Source organism: Cynocephalus volans, chromosome 13 (assembly GCF_027409185.1).
Source record: "Cynocephalus volans isolate mCynVol1 chromosome 13, mCynVol1.pri, whole genome shotgun sequence".
Lineage (NCBI taxonomy): Eukaryota > Metazoa > Chordata > Mammalia > Dermoptera > Cynocephalidae > Cynocephalus > Cynocephalus volans.
Window position 1 is genome coordinate 91,883,480 of NC_084472.1, and position 22,020 is coordinate 91,905,499.

A 22,020-nucleotide genomic window follows, 5' to 3' on the forward strand; every position below is an offset into this window, starting at 1 on the left:
CAGAAGTAAATGTGAGGTCAATAATTAAAACCTCAGCAGCACAAAAAGCCTTCCCCAGAGAATCAGCAGCAAAGAAGCAATTTACCTTAGCTCAACTACAGGGGTCAAGTGCTGGTCCCCATAGGAAGTTCTCCCATTTTAGAAGTAAGCAAAAGACAACAAATTAGTTCCAGTGCAGAGTTTAAGTGGTGGGAACAGCAAATAATCCAACACAGATCTGAAAGAAAAAACAAAAAATTCCCACAGATCAAAGTTTCATATTAACTAGTAAAGGTCTAACACCACCAAAAAACAACTATGAAACCTAGAAGGACTGGAAGCCCCATTGGCTCCCAAGCCAAGGAGGAGGGAGGGCTGAGGGCCTCAGCCAGGCCCCACAACACCTGCAACCAACCCAGTGATGACCACTGAGCGGCTGCAGGAAGCACCCTGGGCTCCTGAGCTGGGGCAGTGGGGGATTGAAGACTTCAGCCACATCCCTCTGACATCTGCATGCAGCCCAGTGATGACCAAGCCACCTCTGGAAGCTCCCTGGTCTCCCCTGCTGGAATGAGGGAGGTGCCATGGGCCTCATCCACACCCCCCTTTCTTCTCTTCCCCCTCTATTTCCCTCCCCCTCCCCTCTCCCCCTCTCCTCCAACTGCTCTGCAACAACATCTTAGAATGAGGCATGGAGCTGGGGGACGCCGAATCCAGCCACAACCAGGTAAAGCGCACACCAAAAACACCATTTCCACATGGGTAGCCCTCCATAGCCACTGCAATTGCCACGGCTGCCACAAAAGCGGCTAGTCTCTATAGCAGCAGTCACAGCCACCGTGCAGATGGCATGCCAGACTCTCAACTGCATTGACACAAGGAAAGGCACCAGCGGAGGCCAAAAAAAAAAAAAAAAAAAAAAAAAAGTAGTGGTCCTCTCTCTTCACAAAGTACACTCCAGAGTAATAGAAGAAGCATCTGACTTACAATAATAGGGGAGGACTTGATCACACCTGTCTCAGTACCAGACAGATCATCTTGGCAACAAACCAATAAAGGAGCAGTTAACCTATCAGATGGAGAGAACAAATCTATGGTTATTAGAGGGTGAGGAGTAGGAGAAAGGGGGAGGGGGAGGGGGATTGGATAAGGGGCATGAAGAATAAGTATGATTTGTAACAAGGAATATGCTAATAAAAATAAATTTAAAAAAAAGTAAAAAATTTTACATGTCTGCTTCGACAGTTCTCATCCTCACCATTGTTTTGAAGTTATGTTTGTGTGGCTCTACCCCCACTAGAGAGGGAACTCTCTAGGAAGTCATAGATCTTATTTGTTGAGTTTTTTACAAGTGTTTGGAAGAGCTGTTATGCTGATAAAATGTCAGGAATACTCTCAAAGCTCTTCAAGAAAGAACTGAATAAAATAGGCACCTAATGAGAATAACAATGGTATGTTCTGATTGTTTGTGTTCCTCCAAAATTTATATGTTGAAATCTAATCACCAATGTGCTAGTATTAAGAAGTGGAGTCTTTGAGAGGTGACTAGGTCATGAGGGCAGAGCCCTTGTGAATGGAATTAGTGCCCTTATAAAAGAGGCCTGAGGGACTTGTGTGCCTCTTTTGCCATGTGAAGACACGTAGAAGGTGCCATATGTGAGGAATGGATCCTTACTAGACACCAGATATGCTGGAAGCCTGATCTTGAACTTCTCAGCCTCCAGAATGGTGAGCAATAAAATTCTGTGGTTTATAAATTACCCAGTCTAAGGTATTTTGTTACAACAGTCAGAATGGACTAAGACAAATAGGAAAAGAGCTAAGAAGCTGTGCACACTTAGTATGCACCAGTCACTGTGCTTTGCACTGTACAAGTTAATTTACCCCAGTCCTCACAGCATGAGGAATAGGTACTATTATGACTTGGTTTTCCAGGTGAGGAAACTAAGGCTGAACAAGGGAAGGTATCTGAGGTCACGCACTATGTGGCAGAATCAGGAATCAGTGTCAGGTCTGGCTCCTAAAGAATCAGTGAGTCTATGTTCTTAACTCACAGATAATTGTGAAATTTTCATGCAATAAAAAATCTAGGAAGTTCTTAATAAAAACAAGTCTACAGCAGCAAAATTCTCCTCTCTCACAGTCCCAATCCTGAGTTTATAAAATCTTTCTATGTGTACCCAGACCTTTGGGTTGTCAAACCAGTTTCTAATAAGAAAACATTTCTTTAACTTATGCAAACATTTTGCTAAGTGTATCTGCAGCCCCCTAAGCCATTCCTTCAATAAAAATACTATCTTTGTACTGTCAAGATATTTTTCAGTCATAAAATTTTATATCTAGGGAGAAAAAATGTTTCAAAGAGTAGGAAAGACAGAAAATCTAGGTAGAAAAGCATGTTACAGAATCAGCTTAGCAAGGGAATAGGGTGGGAAGTCAAACCCAAGTCAGCTCTCCATGCCAGGGCTCAGATATATCCATAAAGAAGGCAATCGTTTTCTATCCAATTCCAATCATTCATAAGTACATCAAATTCCTGGAGAGTGACTGCACAAGATTAGTGTACAATGACATTTTACCGAGCTGAGTTCATCAGCAGTTTTTACTCATTTATTTATTGTTAAAATTAAATGTTTTATTTCTGTTTCAGGCCTTCTTTTTTACTGCTTAATCCAAATATGTACCGTGGATGTGATACCTACAATACTTTGAATACATTACTTTAAGAATTTGCCTTAAACTCATCAAGATATTTCCAAACACATCATACATATGCTATAGCCCTGAATGTATAGAGACAATAGTCTTTATCGCAAGACAGACTGCTCAATAAAACCCTCATTGGGTCTGTCTTTCACGTTTTTTAAGCCAATTAAGTGTTCCGAAGCTTAGGTCTTTTTACAATTGTTATCCACCTTAGTGGTTTTCACTAAAAAACAGTAGTTTTTCTTCTTCCTTGTGGAGGGACCATTATAATCAACTCCTGGGCTTCCTGGAGCTTTGAGTTGTTTCCAATATTGTTTTTTTAATCTTTAAATGAATGGCTTCCCCCTGCCCCAAGAAGCATAATATGAAGAAATAAGACATCTGATTTTCCACTTGGACAAAAAAAGTACTGGTACAGCATCTGTCCACTTTTGCAATGTTACTCCAGACTATTTAGATGTATACTTATTTTCCATCCATGAAAAGAAAAGTGTCCTTCAGATAGTGATGTCTAAGTAACTGTAAGGACAAGCTGCCCTGATGCCTCATGTTCCTATCTGGCCCCTGCTGGGAACATTTTAAATCTTAATTTTGAACTCTTAAAACGAGGCATAAAATGACTAAGAATGGGTAACACTTATCCAGACTTGATTCTTACATCATATAAATGTTTTTTGTTTGCAGTGGGAAATTTACAATCCATCTTTTCAAAATCTTACGGTAGGTAGTTCATAGTTTTTCTGGCTAGCCAATTATGCTGGAAACAAAGACTTTCTTACTACAATAATGAAATTTACTTCAACTTCCACTTGAGGTCATAAACAGGTCATGAGACACTCAGTAAAAATTGCCATATAAAGAACACTTATAATTGTTGTATATATTTTTATCAATGCCAAACCAGGCGAGATCCAATTTACAACCACATTTTAAGATGATGATAAGACGTTCAGAGATCTATTTCCCAACCCGACCACTCACCTGTCACCTTGCCAATGCATCATGTGAAGGAAATCTGTTGTAGCAAATGACAAATCCGGACTTCTGTGGATTCAGAATTGAAAAAATTAAAAATGAACTACTACAACAAAACTGTAAGTATGTTGTAAGAAAAGAAAGAGAAAAGAATTCTCATTTTATTCAATGTCCTCCTAGTACTGTTCTAGGTGCTGTGAATATTAACTCATTGACCCTTCACATAACTAAATGGCAAGAGTTCTCATCTCTCTTTGCAGGCAGAGAAACTGAGGCTGAAGTTAAATTACCTGCCCAAGACAGGACAGTAAATCTGGTTTATCTAATTTCAAAGCTTAAGTTCTTTTCATCTTACCACGGAAAGAAATATTTTGATATTAAAATTGCTTCAGATTTTTTTTAGCATGTTTACCTTCATAAGCAAATAAAAAGTGTGGTATTCTATATGTGTTAATTCCTAAATGGGAGATAATAAAAAGTATTTATTTACTTATACATTATGTATCAGAGAAAGTTGTATTAGTAATCTGGACATAATGAGGGATATCTCCTTGCAAAAATTCAGACAATAATTTCTCTTCCACTTTTATATTTTTCATCCAAATTGAAGTTATCAGCCAATCATACTGGGAATCAGTTTGTGCCACAAGGCAAAATAAATAGACCATATTAGAAGAAAGGTTAACAGTCACCTTCACTAACCCCAACTTTTGCACCAGGTTTATTATCACCCTTGAAATAGAACCTGCACCATCAATTTCAAATATCAGAGCATAACATACGCCCTACAGAGAACCCATAAAAGAAAGGAGAGGAGGCAATAGCCTTACAGTCTGAAAAAAATCACAATTTTGATCGTGTGTGGAAAACATCAAATTAAACCTACTACTCAATATTGACTCAGCATAAAACCTTCTCTCAATATGCCAGCTGAAGTTTAATCTACTAACTCCCTGGAGTGAGACCTTTATTCCTGTGGCATCCCTTGCTGGCAATACAGAACTGAACAGGTGCCAGCTTTAGGGGAAGCTTATGATTAGTTTCTTCAAATGTGCAAAATAATGCTTAAAGGAAAGAGTCTCTTAAAAAGCTTAAAATTTGAAGAAATAGAAAGGCATGAGGTTTACAAAATTTCTTCTTTTCCTACTAATTGATTGAGGTTGCATGAAAAATTCCTTTTAGGAAAGGCATTTTTCCCCTCCCTATGTCCCAAGCTTGTTCTTCAGTCCTCTGTTACAGTCTGGATCACATCCTCTTCTTTATCTCTTTCACTTCTATGCAGGTTGTGTTAGTCATGCTCAGAGCAGTTTCACTGTGGGCCACCTGCCTGTTCTGTAGCGTATTGCTTTCACTACACCCAGGCTAAGGGCATCATAGATTTTTCTTTGTGTGTGGGAAGGTTGAAGGCATGGAAAGTAATGCTGAAAGGGTCAAAGTTGTTAGGGTGGGTTGGAGAAGATGGCCAGCTTATTTACCATTGACAAACCCCAGATGTACTCTGGAAAGCCAGATGATATCATTGCACAGGTGCAGAGAAATAGGGCATTCTGACACTACAAGCGTAGGCCAGAAAGTGGGGGGGGGGAATGGGGGGGTCGTCATTTTACCATGTGGTTATTGCCAAAAACTTACATTTTAGGTGGATAAGGTTGTCATAATTCCACAGTATCTGAGGACAGCAGACTTGTGGAATGAATGAATGAATGAATGAGAAAGCTATACTGATTCCATGGATAAACACAGACTTCTACAGATAGCACCGAGAGATAATCTTTTACCACTATGAGAGAAGCTCAAAAATTCCTGAGCAAGTAAAAGGAGCTGACATTTCCTTGTTGCGTGTTGTGTGCCCGGCACCATGCTAGGTATTTTAATATGATATTTATTTAAATACCAACAGTCATCCTAATAAGTATCTCATCGTAGGCAGAGTTGAAGATGACTCCCAGCGATCCCCACCTCCTGGTATTTGTGCCTTTGTGTTGTCTCCTGTCATAGTAAATAGGTCTGACTTATATAACCGGTAGGATACCGTAGAAATAAGTATGACTTTTGCGGCTAGGTCATAAAAGCCATTATGGCTTTTGCCTTGCTTTCTCTTGGATAACTCTCTCAGGAGGAAGCTAGTTGCCATGTTATTAGGACACTCAAGTAGTTCTAAGAAGAGGACCATGTGTTAAGGAATCAAGGCCTCCTGTCACCAGCCTGCACTAACTTGCCAAGCATGTGAGCAAGCCTCCTGGAAACAAATTCTCCTGTCCCAGTTAAGCCTTCAGATGGCTTCTGCTCTAGCTGATTTCCTCTCTGCGAAGTCAGACAGAACCTACCTAGTAGACCTTGGTTCTAGTGGAACCAGAACTAAGCTGCTCCCAGATTCCTGACCCACAGAAATGATATGAAATAACAAATATTTATTGTTTTCAGCTACTATATTTTGGGGCCATTTATTACCTGGCAGTAGATAGATAATACAAACCTTTTAGAAGTTGGGTATCTTTTATCCAAAATGTTTGGGGCCAAAGGTGTTTTGGAGTTTAGATGTTTTCACATTTTGGAATATTTGGATGGGATCCAAGTTTAAACACAGAATTTATTTATGTTTTAGATATACTATAAATACATAGACTGAAAATAATTTTATATAATATTTCAATAATTCTGTGCATGCAACAAAGTTCATGTACATAGGACTATCAGAAAGCAAAGACACCACTATCTCAGCCAACCGCAGACAATCCGTGATTGTTTGGCATCACCATCATTCCTGACTCTGAATTTATAAGCTACTAATAATCATTTGCTTACAACACATAAGGACCATAAGAATAAAAAAATAGAGCAGTCAGGAGTAGATAAAGAGGCAGAATTCATTTATTCATTTCTTCAACAGATAATTATTGAACATCTACTACATGGAGGTTACTGTTCCGGGCCATTAAGATGCATAAGTGATCAATACAGAAAAAATTACCTGCCTTCTTGGAACATACATTCTAGTGTGGGGTGACTGATAACAAACACACAAAAAGTTAAATTATGAAATACAATAGAAGTTGCAGGGAAAGCAGGCCTAGGGAAGAGCAAGACTGTGAGAAAGGTGGCCTGCTGTTCTTTCCTCCCTGCACAATAAATCCTTAGAACAAAGTCCGTGATCTGAGGTTACCTGAATGCACTGCTCTGGACTGAAACATAAAACTTATTAGACAAGGATCATTTTTTTCCTTTGTACACTTATATATCCCATGTGCCCAGAGCTAAGCCTGGTATACACAATTTGCATTTAGTAAATATTTATTGCAGTGACTTAAATTCCCAGAAGAATAAAATTTTTCATGGATTTAGCTGCCTAAGTAGTTTGACATTCTTCAGCTGTTTTAAGATAAGTGTGTTATTTAAGACAGTGAATTCTGCTAGTGTAACTTTCTTTTCATTATCAACAGTTCAAAACTCATTGTGTAATAAATATGGTTTTCTTCTCAATAGCCATACTAGAAATTCATCTATGTATGCAAGATTTTACGTGCTAAAACCAGTGTACTAAAAATGCAGTAAGGACTTTAAAATCCTCCCCGAATCAGAATATGAAGTATGTTTTGAGATCTCAGAACAGTTGTCTTTGAGATAAAGAAGAAATCAATCTCATCATGCATACAGACATAAATACAGGTATCCTTGGTCTGCTTGGTTGTGCCAAGGATCTGTGGCAGCTACAAGGTGAACATACCCAACACGATGCTGGGAAGATGAGAGGCTTTATGCTTCATGAGTACTGCCACCCTGTTTGGGGCATATGAGAGTTTCCTTTAAAGCCTTATGGTATCAAAGCACAAATTCTAAATTTATGAAAGGGAGAATTTAGGCAGTCATTATTTGTTGATCAAAAGGATTTGTTATATTATAAAATGTTAATGCTAATAACTTCAAATATCAGGAGTTTCAATCCTCCTGCCCACAAAGAGAAGCCCAGAGACGTGAAATGATTATCCCCAGACACACTAGCGTGAGTGTGTGCTCATGCCTGTGCTTGAAACAAACTCTTTAAAGGCTCCTTCTCATACACATTCTGATTCCTCGAATAATCCAGGTAGTCACCCATTATAACTCACGGGGGTTTGGCTGATTATTTCCAATGGGACTGTAGTTGACATTGAAGGTAGCAATAGCAATTTAGAACTTGCTATTCTAAAATCTGATGATCAGGTCTCAAATATTAACTCTATTATTTTCTAGTTCAGCAAATTCACTGGGCAATTTGGGCAAATTAATCTCTTTAAATCTCAGTTTGCTCATCTGCAGTATAGAGATAAAAACAGTACATATTTCATGGGGTTTTGTGAGGATTGAACAAGATATCATAGGTGAAGTGTTAGGATAACTTCTTAGTGTACATAGAACTATTGTTATGTTATAAATTATCCTTATCATTGTTGTAATGATGATTCCCATTATCATTAGAATGCCCTGAAGTCTGAGAGGAAAGATACAGGGTGCTCATCATGAATTTTTGGTGGACCAAAAAGACAAAATGCCATTTCAGCCAATAGTTGGCACCTGTAGTTTATGATGGTATAAGGAGACAGAGGCTGTGATGGGGCTGTCTAATGGCGTTGGCCTTTTCCCAAGTCACTCTAAATAATCTAAATAAAAACAATGCACTTGTTAGACAATGCAACATCAGAGCAGGTCCCAAGCCCTGCTTTCCTGTCACTCTGTCATTTCCAAGGCCCTCAAAAGTAGAAGTTGTGACAGATGGTCCTCAGCAAAGTCAGGAAAAGTTATGGGGTGTTTAGCTAGTGATATTTTACAGTCCAAACAGGCATGAGCAGTAGAGAGTTGTATTAATTGGAAAAAGAGTCCCCATTTCTGGAGCTTAGGAGCAAGAGCATGTGAATCTAGCTCCCAGAAAGAAGAGGTGACAAGATTTCAAGCCCATAAGGGCCAATCAGGTCCCACTATATGGAGGCTGATGGAGGCACTAGATCCTCAGCATGTGACCAGCAATGGGATTTGAATGGGGGTGCACGGTTTATGCACATGTTGGAGGGAGGAAGGGTACTCAGACTTAGAAATACGGGTACAGCCATAACCTTCTTATCAGAATTAAGCATCACTGGGATTGGAAGGGCTTGAACCTAACAAACAACATGGAGTGGATTTAGCAGCAGCATCAGCAGCAGCAGCAACTAAAAATGAAATCAGGATGAAAAAGCTTGCCCTCCTTCAGATGGGATTGATTCAGAAACTGATTAGGTGTGTGGGTGTGTGCCTGTAAGTGGATTGTGTGTACACAAATGTGATATATGCCTTTGCTTTTTGGAAGCGAGGTTGCTGGTCAACCCCTCATATGGAGTAAGGCAAAACTTGGGGCAGAGAGGCTGCAGAGCTTAGGTTTACTCTTGGGCATATAGCACATGACCCGTTTTATTAAAGCTCAATGTCCCTGACCCTCTGTTATCAAAGTGATGTTTATTGGCATATCATAGGTCATATAGGTGCTCAAATATGCCTCATTTCTAGATCTTTAAATGCGTCTACATCTATAAGTGAAAGTGGCCAGTAAATATTTCTGTTTTGCATTTGTATCAGAATGCGGTATATCTATGCTTATAGTTGGAAGAACAATGGCTTCCCCAAAATGTCCATGTCCTAATTTCTGCAACCTGTGAATAAATTTGATTATAAAGCAAATGGGAATTAATGTAGCAGACAAAACGAAATTTGCTATTTTGCTGATTTTAAGATAGGGAGATTATCCTGAATTATGTAGGTGGGCCCAATGTAATTAAAAGTTCTTTAAATGAGGAAGAGGAAAGCTAAGGAGTCAGTGTCAGAGTGGTATGATGTGAGAAAGACATGGTTAGCCCTTGCTGGCTTTGGAGATAGAAGCCAAAGTGTGAGGGAAGCCTCTAGAAGCTGGAAAAAACAAGAGATGGATTGTCTCCTAGAGCCTCCAGAAAGGAATGAAATCCTGCTGACACCTTTATTTTAGTCCAATGGAAGCATTTCAGACTTCTGACCCCTAAAGCTGCCAGATAATATATTTGTACTGCTTAAACCACTAAGTTTGTGGTAATTTTTACAGCAGCAATAGAAAACCAATACAACAGCATAGGCACTTTTAAATTTTATGAAAACTCAAATGATTTCAAAAAGTGAAAAATTCAAGAGCTCCATCTGAAAGTCAGATCTCAGGAACCGTCCTTTTACTCCATCCAAAAGTATAATAAATAATGTGGACGTTATCTCATGTGTGCTCTTTGACGTCTTGTAAAGCTGCACACCGTGGCACAGATTTCCTAAACAGCAACATTTAGAGCAATCGTTTCCATTTAAGTACTGCTTTCTACAACCATTTGTTTCTTTTTTCTTTCTTTAATGCATTTTAATTAAAGGTAAGGAGAGAATAAAAAGGAGATGGGGGAACTACGGCAGCTGTAATGTATGGGTGTAAGATTTCACAGTCTGAAGCTTTGTGCTCAGTTTAAAGGTAGAAAAACAGTGATTATAGATATATTTCTAAAAGAGACTCTACATAAATCCTAGCTTTGAACATGAGACTTGATGTAAGTGAAAAAAGACACCGATTCTTCATGAATGCATACTGCTTTTTCTTGATGTTTAATTAATTCTAATATGGAAGTCAAAGTCATTAGTACTCATTCAACAGAGAGACTGATCTTATTTAAAAATATATAAATCATTGCACAAATAATTGTTGGGTAAATGCTTGCAGTTATTTATAGCAGCTCCAATTTTGAACATAATAGTTTAGTGCACCCAACTCCTTGCAAAATCAAGTTAAAAATTAAGAAAGAAAAATTGCAAAATGAAGTAATCAATGTATTTTAAACTATACAAAGGAGAGTCAATTTTCATGAGGAGATGATCATATCTGTGGCTTTTCTGGAAAAGAAATTAATGGCGGCTTCCTTCGGGGACTCTCCTGTATTCAGCTGAAATGTGCTCAAAGAAAGCAAACCTCTTTTAACATCAGCCTAAGCAAAACAAGTCTACCTCAAAAATATTCTTTTGTAAAAGGATGGTGAATCACCCACTGCTTTAGGAATATGTTGGTGTCTTTAGTTATCACAGATGATCATAAAAGCTATTAGACACATCACTAGTGAAGTGCAGAAGTCAACAGCAAAGCTAAAATCAACTATATCTTGTTTCCTACATCATTAGGCAAAAGAAAAAGACTCTTTGTGGGAATTGCAGTAACTACCATTGTGTATGATTGTCATACATTATTAATAGTAATCGTTTTCTTGCCATATAGCTAGTGGTTAGCCTTGTATATCAAAACATAAATTCCACTGCTCCCTATCCACCCCATACACAATTCTATTATTTCTTGATGTCCCTTTCCTATTTCTACTATAAATTCTACTTAAGTCTTTCAATATCATTATGAAAATTAATGTCTTACTAAAAGGAGTTGAGGACGTTTTTAAAATTTATACAATAAATATGTATACATATGAAGGTGAAGCAAACATATCCACTTCAGTTAAATTATTTGATGGTCAGAAGGGGAAATAATACATGGACTTATTTCACTACTTAGAGTGAAAGGAACTTGAATTTTAATCTTGCTCCATTACTAACTAGTTGCATGGTCTAGGACAAGTTACTCGTTGTATTTGAATCTTATTCTATTTGACTGTTTTCTTTGCCAAAAGGTTAAAATCATCGTGTACCTCAAGATTTGTTGTGAGTACTACAGAAGTTAATTCTAAGTTAGATATTGCCTACCCTCAGTATCTTACCCCTGATCCTCTCCTTCTTTCTCACCAGAACTCTGATTTGGTCCAGGTACTTTGATCTGGTAATTGGGCCCAGCACCTCTTCTAGAGGTATGTTCTGGAGGTAGCCATGACCTTAATTGTGCAATGAGATATAAGGAGAAGTCTTGCAGAAGCTTCTGGGAAGTTTTGCCTCCCTACAAAGAGGGAAAGAGCAGGAAAACACTCTTCCCGTGCTGGTGTCTGCATCCTGCCTATGAACACTGTTGCATGAGAACATGATGCATGGGATTGCTCCACCTGTCTAGTGATTGAGAAGACAAGACCAGGAGAAGTACCAGCACTGCCAGAATTACTGTTTCATGGTGGGAAAACCTATCTCATTTCAGGACCATTGTTAGGACATACTTGTATTTTCAGCTGAACCCTGCACTTAGTAGGGCTTCACGGATGACTGTTAATTACTGCTTGTTTTTAATATTGTTTTAGTATAGTATGAAGTGTGTCACAAGTGATATTCATAAGATATTTAGATAAGTTCCCAAATAGGAGAGAGAATTCCAATTGAGAAAATCATGGAAGACTGTGGAGTATGCACAAAGCAAATGTACTTCACAGGGCCTGGTTTTCTAAAGCCTTGCAGTTTCAAATATTGACTTTACAAAAACCAGGAAATTTTCCTCAGGCCATTTAGTCTCTGTTGTAAGATAAAGAGTTGTAACACAGCAAGGCTGCTGGTTCAAAGACAGACTAGTTACTGATTGATATGTAAAGTTACTGGGAAACTTCTGGAGGGAGAAGGAATGTTTGCTAAGATCAAGCCTTTGTTGGTGGACCAATTAATTGCCTAATAGAATGTCATCTGACTTGTTTTTACTGAATGTTACCAGCTTCTATTGTTAAACTTGTTAAAACTATGTCTCTTCCTGTAACTTCCTGGGTTGGAGAATAAATGCAGGAAGAGAACCCCAATTTGGGGTTAATTTCCCAAATGGAAGGAATGCCTCACTCTTGAGAGGTCTGGGAGATTAGCCCCTTTCTGGGGCTTCTCACTGCTCAGAGAGATGGGCTTTGAGTAATCTTTGGCGGCTCTGTCACCCAGGGGAAAAGGGGTGACAAATCCGTGGGAGGCAAAGCAACAGAAGACTTCAATCCCATGGGACATTCGTGGCTTTCAGTCTTTGAACATGGAGAGACTGGAAAGGGTATGGCAGAATTTCATGTTGAGGGAGCAGATCCTTTCCCCCAGGTGTGAGTAATAGTTCAAGCCTCAGGGTAATGAGGAGGAAAACAAATACAATATATGAAAATGTGGCGCTTTTCACTCAAGACTGCAGGCTTGCACAAAGCTGCTTCTCCCACAAAGCTCTTCCTGATACACTATCGTGGGATTATCCGGGGATGGAGAGCAGAGGCAGCATAGGTTTAATTTGGCTTCATTTTGAGGAATATTTTGATAACTAATAGATTTAGAACATAAGTAGTTTTGCTTCTGTTTGAATTATTTTCTGGGTATATTATTATTATTTTTTAAATGCCTTGATTTAGTTTGTAAATTGGTAAGACATATATATTGACCAGGGTTTACTTTTGTCCAGCAAAGTATTATGATTTGTGACAATGTTCTGACATTTAAAAAAAAAATCAATGACTCAGAGGACTTGCACCTCATTTCAGCACCACCACTAAGCAACACAGGGTATGGATGTAACAGAGGGTAAATAAGGAAAACCTGAGCAGCAGAGTTGGGTATACGCAGCACCCTTGTCTCTCATTATTCCCCAGGATAGGCCTGGAAGGGCTGCTCTCTAGGCACCATGGCTCAGGCTTCAGCACAGAGTGTTCTCCATGAACTGACAGGTTGACTTTACAACCCAAAGCACTCCCCACACCGTGCTACAGGTTAGCCTAACGCTGGCTCAAACACAGCTTCTCTAAGTATCTAGAAACATATCAAAGGACCTTTAGACCCAGGAACAGAGCTAGAAATATGATATCACATTAGCTGTTGATACCCTTATATTTCTTGGTTGGGCCTGAACAAAATAAGAAACAGAAAAGGTGGGTCTTGCTCATTGCCTCATAGAATCTCATTATATTATCTGTTTCGGGACATTTCAAGTCTTCTTCAACTTTCTCCAAAATGTCTATCTTTTTAGATTTTTTCCAATCAATATTTTTAGAATTGTTTTCTATTTTTTGTGAAGTCTGTTTTTGAATAGCACATCTTTCATTATCTTTAATAATTATAAATAAAGATAATGTCAAAAAAAATTACACAGTACCCAAGAATAAACAGGAACTGTGTCAGTATTAAATATTATGCTACGCAGTGTTATGATTTTGTTAGGTAGTATTATGAGGTAACAATATTAGGTCCTATTATTTTGTAAATGGGTAATTTCTTCAAAGTTACATGACATTTAAGAGGTGAAGTTGTGATGTAATTTAATTCTGCCCTTTTTCTAGATCATCCCTTTTTCTCTATATCATGTGATGCTACTATAGTTCAATGCTTACCACATCGGGTGGGACATAGAGAGAATAAAAACAGAAAAAGTAAAAAAACAAAAGCAAAAAAACCCCCTACAGTTTAAATGTAACCAATTAGCTGATTTTGAGTTTTAATCAAAGAGGGTCAAAAGGGGTCAAGTGTAGAGGAGCTATTTGATTGTGGTCAAAATCATTGATCACGTTTTTTGTTTTTTATTAAGGCTATCATTTTATTTATCTATTTGCTTTTAAAAGCTTATTTATGCATTTTTAAATTTTTAAACTGTTACAAAGATTTTATGTTTCATTTATTTTTTTGTGATGCTCAAATCAAGATAAGAAGAATAGTCAACATTACGCACTGTAATCGATTTGCATGGCCCTTTACCAATTCCTCCCTTACCCCCAAACTCCCTTTCCCACCTCTGCTAACCTCAGTTCGGTTAAGGCTGTCATTTTAAATACTTAGAAAGAAGTTTGGTGATTTACTGGCATGAAGACAGAAAATATTCCCTTTTAAATCTATTTACCATTAAATAAATAAATAAATAAGCAGCAATTATGGGTTGGATGTAACATGTACATTGTTAACATGAGAGGAAAGATATGGTGCCTGCCGTTACTTGAATATAATAGGTCCATATATTGTGAAGTATAATTTTTCACAGTATTTTGAGACTGGTGAAATAGGTATTAATTTAAGACTAGAAAATATGTATTTCAGATCAAATCTCACTTTGTAACACTAACAATTAAGGCATAAGATAATTAATGACTGTAGAGGAATAATCAATGTTTAGTTTAAAAGAGTTTTCAAATAAAGACTATTTTAGGCTTTAACAATTATTGTTGTTTAAATTTTTAAAAATTAAATATGACATTTAAAACAGTATAATTTTCCTTTTACTTTTGTATTGCATTATTTTTGAATGCCCCCATTAACTAAAACCCAATCTCAATTTATCTCAAATATTTGCCATACTTTTAAGAGCATTTAGTAAAGTGGGAATCTTCTGTTTTTAAAAGTATAGCTTTGGAGATTCAGCAAACACTTAAATTGTACTCACTCACGATTTACTGCATAAGTTTGATTAACTTAAAATGCTTGGTAAGCTCTTTCTTGTTAACATAAATGGAACAAATTAGTGCTCTAAATAGAAGGGGAAATAGAATAGAGGGACAAACACAAATATCCTAGATTATCTGGGCTGTTTTTAAAAGCTTTGTTCCTTCCCTTTAATTAAGTTAAATCTCCTTTCTATAATTAAATTAAAATAGTTGTATTTGAATAATTAAATTACCCTCCAATGTACATGTTTCTTTTGTAACATCTAAATGTTGCAGTGTAATATATACAGTCAAAGTGTGGTACAAAAATCTATTAAAGATGTAGAATTTCATGCTTGTAATCATTTCCCTCACCCCATCAGATTTAGTTGTAACAGGATGAAAATGGAATTTCCAAATCACTCTCATTTTTCTTACACTGTGCTTTTTCTACTTCTGGGGGATAAGATTATATAATCTTTGTGTTCTGTGTTGTGTACTCTCTGAACTTTTTAAACATGGAAATATTCATATCATTTATAATCAGAAAGAAATAAAGCTCTCTTATTTTGAAAACAGTTATTTTATTATTGAAACCTTATCAGAGTGAGGGAAAATCCTTACCCTGTTTAATGTCGTAGGCACATTGCTCATGGGTCGACATGAATAACCTGTTAGGAAAAATCCAGCCCACGGTCCTCTAGGGTTAGGTGGGTGGTTTGGCGGATGAGCTCCTAGACCCTGACATGGGAGTGCTTGAGACCAGACACCAGCTCTGCTGCTTGTTACCTGTTTTATCTTGAGAGAATTACTCAGTGTCCTCAGTTTCCTCTTCTGTAAATGGTGGTAAAAAAATACTAGCTAACTCTTAGAGTTGTTGTGAGTTCTCAATGCATTACTATGCACAGTCCTTACAAAGATGCCTGGTACACCATGAGCACTCTGTAATGCTATGTTAGGTGTTATTCTGAGCTACAAAGCATGAAACACTCTGGAAAAACTAAGTTCAAAAAAGAAGAATTATGTGGAAAGATTAAAAATAACCTGAAACATCCCTTGGCATTTTCCCTAGGACTTTTTCTGTGTGTGATTTCACTGCTCCAGATGAGAGGGCAGTTGAGTATTGCTCCATGGATTGAGGTGAGCAATTCCAGCAGACTCACAAGCATTGGACAGAAGCAGATAATTTAGAGAAAAGGACATATAGATGGCCAATTAACAATGAAAAGTTCTCAACTTTACTGGTAATCAAGAAATTGCAAATTAAGGTAAAGATAAGATGTGGTTCACTTATCAAATTAGCAAAGGTTATAAAATAAAGGCTAAATCCCAAGGTTTCAAGGGTCAGAAGAACATTCATATGCACAGCTGATGGGAGTGCAAATTAGTCAAATTCTTCGAAAGCAAGTTAGCAATATATGGAAAAAACACATAAAAGCTTAGGACCTTTGAGTTAGTAGCTCTTTTCCAAGAGTTATGCTAAGGCAATAAAGGAAGGACATTCATGGCAGCAATATTTATAACACTAGAAATTTGAAATAATCTAAATTTCTAACAATAGGTGATTAGTTCAATAAATGAGAGTACAATCACATGATGGATATTGTACAACCCTTACTGTGCTGCTGATAAGTAGTTTGTAATGACTCAAAGGTAAGTCTGGGAACATTACTTAACTAGCACTGACCAAGTTACCTGTAGGTGCAGGGAAGTCCATAGGTGTGGCCTTCTGTCCTTACTCTGTCCTGTTACCCATGCTGCCCCTGGTATGACTGGTAAATTTGGGATGGAAAACTGAATATGATCTGCTCTATCCTTTTTCTTTAGGGAGTCTAGCTGCTTGAAGAGAGCTTCTGTTTTTTGCTTCTTCTCAGTGACTGATACTTTCTCCAGAAACGTGTTCTTTCCTCCCATATGAGAAAGTCAGTTCTGTCCAGTATTGCCCAATACAGGGCCTAAGGCTGCCTACTTCTGAGATTCAGTCAGAAAGATTATTAGGCTATCACACAAAGCCACATACTCCAGCTTAGCCTGTATCAGTAAAAGTGGTATACTGATTTCCCATCTTCCTGTTTTCTATCTCTTTTTCAAAGGCTTGGTGGGAAAAAAGTGTTATATTCTAAAGGACTCTATAGGAAAGTCAACCTTTGAAACTGTGCATTAATAAAAACTACATAACAACTTACCTCAAAATGCAAAAGTAATCTTACATCAACATGCATTTATTATCTCACAGTCTTGTAGGTCAGGAATCCAAGCATGGCTTAGCTGAGTGTACCTATTTCAAGTTCTCTCAAGAGGTTGCAGTCTCATTTGGGCCAGGGCTGTGGTCTCATCTGAAAGCCTGATAGGGGGAGAATTCATTTCCAAGCTCTTTCATGTTGTTTTTGGCAGAATTAAGTTTCTTGTTGGCTGTTGGCCCAAGGCCTTCCTCAGCTCTGTGCCTCTGGGCCTTTTCACAGGAGAGCTCACAATGTGGCAGCTGGCTTCCCTCAGAGTGAGTACTCGAGAGCACAAGAGAGGATGTGCAGGATAGAAACCGTAGTTGCTTTGTAACCAGATCTCATAAGTGACATCCCTATTACTTTTGCCTTATTTTATTCCCCAGCAGTGAGTCACTAGTTTCAGCCTTCACCGAAAGAGGAGATTACACAAGGATGGGGAGGTTCATTGCGGACCATTTTAGAGGCAGCACACCTCCAAAACTAACATTTACAGCAAGACAGGCACACAGAAGATCTCATTTAATCTTCATAACAATGCAGAGTCAATTAATATGATTATCCTATTTTTAAAATGAAAAGCTTTGGCTCGAAGATGTTAAGTATCTGGCTTAAAAGCTCACAGGTAGCTAATCAGGGATTGGAACTATGACAGTATGTGCACAAATTGTAACCACTTAGCTACTTGGAAAACATTAAGGGAAAAATTGAAATTGCAGATAGGTGAACACATTTTAGGACCCAAGTTTTGTTAAAAAATACATAGAAAAAAGAGGAAGAAAATGGTTAAAAAAATTAAATTTTGGGGTGAAGGAATTATCTTTTTTCCTATTATTTATATGTTAATATATATTTTTCAGAATGCTGATATTGATCTTTCATTTATTTAATATGGAAAAAAGTCATGAACAAAACAGAAGTCTGTTTTCATTGTGCTTATACTGGTGCACCAAGGTTAGTTCAGAGATATAAAAAATATAGAAAATAAACACACACACGTCCACACGTAGTTATGTCAGGTAGTGATAAGTTCTGAAAAAAAAAAAAAAAAGCAGTATCTAAGGAGACAGCAGAAGATGGGAAGGGACACTTTTTTTTTTTTTTTCAAGCAGGGCAATCAATGAAGGCCTCTCTAAAAGGTGACATAAAAATAGAGACCAGAATAAATTGAGGAAGCATGCACTGTTTTTATAATCAGAAAAATATAGAAAAAAATTAGAGTGTGGGTGTCCTACTGTAGCTTACCATCTCTGAAAATTTAATCATGTATTCCTTCCTATATTCTGTCCTTTAGTCATTCAGTTAATTCATTTTTATGAATGCTTATTAGGTGCCAAGCTCTGTGCTAGGCATTGGGAACTTAAGAGTGAATAAAACATGTGTGTCCCTTCTTACATTTGTTTTGGAATTCAATGAGGATCGCCTTTGTTAATTCATAGATTACTGAGATATGAGGGTACTTCAAAAAGTTTATGGGAAGATTTGTATGATCTTTGAATTCTATTTTTCCATGAACCTTTTGAAGTACCGTCATATATAATTGCAAACTGTGGCATGTATTATGAAGGAAATATATAGGCTGCTGAGAGAGAAGAAAACATCTGTGGGGGTCAATGAGCAGTCTGCCAGAGAGGTCACTGGAACTGTAGTCACCAATGACATCCATTTGGGAAAGATTGTATAATAAAAAGAGAATCTGGGTAAGTATAAGAACCTTCAATTCAAAAAATTAGTGGTCAAGTATAGAGCATGAGCTGCAAGGAAAATTGAGAAGGAGCAGCCAGAGAGGTAGGAGGGAAGTTCAGTGGAAGGCCAGGGAAGGAGGCTTTTCTAGAAGAAGAGTGTGGGCAGCAACAATGACCAAAGTCAGGTCAAGCTAGTTGAGGAGTGGAAAACACCCTTGGTGTTTAGTGACATGGGTAATAAATCTAGGGACAGCCTTTGCAGATTGCAGAGGGTTGACAAATTAATGGGAGAGGAGGAAACAGAGACCACTTATATAAATCACTTGTAAAAGCTATCTGGCTGGTCACCCGTGGGCCCGCAGGGCTATGCTTGGTGGCCGCCATTGCAGCTTATTTTCAGTTGCTTTTTAAAGACAGAAAGCTCATGGTGAAAATTGTTACTGCCAGGGAATCCTTGTGCTCATTGTAGGGCATCACATCCTGTATGGGAAAATCATCCACCTAGAGAAAGCTTTTGTAGCCCTTGTCAAACACACTTCTGGGGAGTAGGAGTGTGATGAACTCAGCTGTGAGATGTGCATCCAGTAGCTGGTGACAACACTCATCAAAAATGAGATCCTTTTCAAAACCTGCCCTCAGCCCATTATCACCAATGTCCCCAAAAAAGTATGAAAGAACCCCAGATTTTCCCTAGAGAGTAGCCAACTCCTTGGATTCGTGCTCTGCTGCTGCCTCTAGGATGGCTCAATGGATTCCTGGGACCACAAGGGGGTCCTGTTCTGAACCCCCCCTCAACCACTGGGTGTGAACTCCAGTCCCTACCTTATGACAGCTGGTTCTCTTGGTGGAAGTTTGGCCCCGTTTCAAAGGAACTTATCTTCTTTTCCAACTTCATCAGGCTCATTGGCTTTAAACCCCACACCTTTCGCTGCTGGTACTTGTGACCCAAGCATGACTTCTCCAAGAGGGATGAATCCCACTTGCATAGATGCAGTTTTCTTACCCAAGGCAATGTGGCCTCTTGGGTCCAGGCCCAGGTCCAGCTTTAACTCCTAGAACAGGAGCTCTTACAGGCCTAGGACCTCTGCTTAATCCTGGGTTATGGGGTCTCCCAGGACCAGGTCATCTGTTCAACCCAAGGACAGGTGGGTTGGGCCCAGGCCCTAATCTGGATGCCAGAATGGGTGGCCTCTTGGGCACAAGATCTGGTCTTAAGAATGACTGGACCTTAAGGCCTGGATCTTGACCCCATTTTAAGAGCAGCAGTTCTTTTAGGAGGAAATTTGGCTCCTTCTCACAGGCTTCTAACATGGGCACAAGCCCATACTCCATGGCAAGAATACCTGGCCCCATAGGACCAAACTCAGGTCCTGGCTCTCAGGAAATTGGTCTTTCAAGGCCAAATTCATCTCTCATGTCAAGGGTTCCTGGCCCCTTAGGCCCCAATTCAGCTCATTTCTCAAGGCCAGGTGGCCCCAGGGGGGTAAACGCCAATCTCTTTCCAAAGCATACAGGTTCACAGGGACTGAACCCAACTGCCTTCTCACAGTCTTCTGGCACATTGGCTTCAAACCCAGCTACCTTCCGAAGATCTGCTGTCCTCCAGGGCCCAAGTACAGCAATTTTCCCAAAAGCCTCTGGGCCACTAGGCCCCAATCCAGCTTACTTCCCAAGGACTACTGGCCTGCAGGGTCCAAGTCCAGCTACCTTCCCAAGGTTCATTGGCCTATTAGACCCTGGTCAAGTTGCTTTCCTGGTCAGCTGCTGCACACCTCAGCTCTTTTTCAGAAGGCCCTGTGGGTATTAACCCAGCTCCTTCTACAAGGCCAACTGGGGCCCTGGGCTTAAACCCAGCTTCCTTTTCAAAGATAAACAGCCCTGCAGGCAAGAGTTTGTTCCCATTTCCAAGCGTGTGGAGCCTCTCTAACACAAACTCAGTTGCTTTCCCCAGACCAGGGTGTCCAATGGCTGCAATGTACCCAAATGGAATTTTACCTCCTTAAGCACCGTTTTCCCTCCAGGACTACCTTGCTTTCTGGGCACTGTGGTTCTGGGCAGAGGATATCTTAAGTAAAAGGGCAGAAATGGAGCTACAGTCCAAAGAATGTAGCTGGGCTCAAGTTCAAATGAGTGATCTTTTTCCTCTGCTTTTTTTTTGACTGAAGGTAAGTGTTATTTGTAGGTCATGGACAATAGCAGGTGGGAAAAATCCTGGCCTTGAGAGAAAGGATCTCCAGCCTTCCAAAAGCCTGCTGTGCTTTGGTTCCACAGCTTTCTGCCCCTTGTTTCTTACAAGTTTCTTGAATTGTTCTTGTGGACTTTTCCTCAGGAATACATTGGCCCTCAGGTCCCAATTCACATGTAGTTCCCTGCTCACCACTGGAGAAATCAGTTCATTGCGCTCTGTAAATGTTGCATTGGTGAATGGACCATACTTCAATAGCTTTGACCTGGGCAGCTTGGACCTGGTCATCCTCTGCTGCCATCCCTTTCCCTGGGAGCTTGAACACAGAACAGGGAGGTGGACAACTACTTCAGAGACCCACCAAGTACAATTTCTGCTTGACTGACTGGGCCTATGGCTCCCTTCTCCTTGGACTTAGAGGTGGTCAGATTTAAGGCTCCTCTGCTCATCCAACTCCATCTCCAGTGGTGTTCCCAATCAAAGAACCTCACAATTTAAATGGATGTGGATGGGAATATGTAAATTGGGGTGGTGGTGAAGGGAAGATGTGAAAGGTTGGTTGGTGTTTTCCCTGCATTGTACCTTTTCTTACTTTTTCTTTAATAAATGGGATGAAAGGAAAAAAAAAAGGTATTTGGCTGTAAAGGAGAAAAAAATATTCATAGCTGAAGGAAAAAGTAGAGTCAAAGAAGGGTTTTTGTTTTCATTTTTGTTTTTTATTTTTTTAAATAGAGGAGAAATTATAGTTATTGGAATTATGAAGGTTTTAATCTTGTAGAGAGGAAGGAGGTTGAGTGAGGGTGAGAACCACTACGAAAAATGTTGGCCAATTCCTGAGAAAGAGATTGGGTGAAGGATCCAGAGACGCCTAGAAGAGAATCAGTTTCCTTCATGGTCCTAGTGGAAGACTATTCCTGTGGTCTCTTTCTCTCAAAGAAGCAAAGGGGACCTTGGAAATGTTTCACATATAGATGCTTAGAATT

General features: G+C 39.0%; 1 pseudogene; it reads left to right on the forward strand.

Annotated features, from left to right (window-relative positions):
- Positions 1-19,520: 19,520 nt before the first annotated feature.
- On the forward strand, positions 19,521-20,855 carry LOC134361520 (decreased expression in renal and prostate cancer protein-like; annotated as a pseudogene).
- Positions 20,856-22,020: the final 1,165 nt, after the last annotated feature.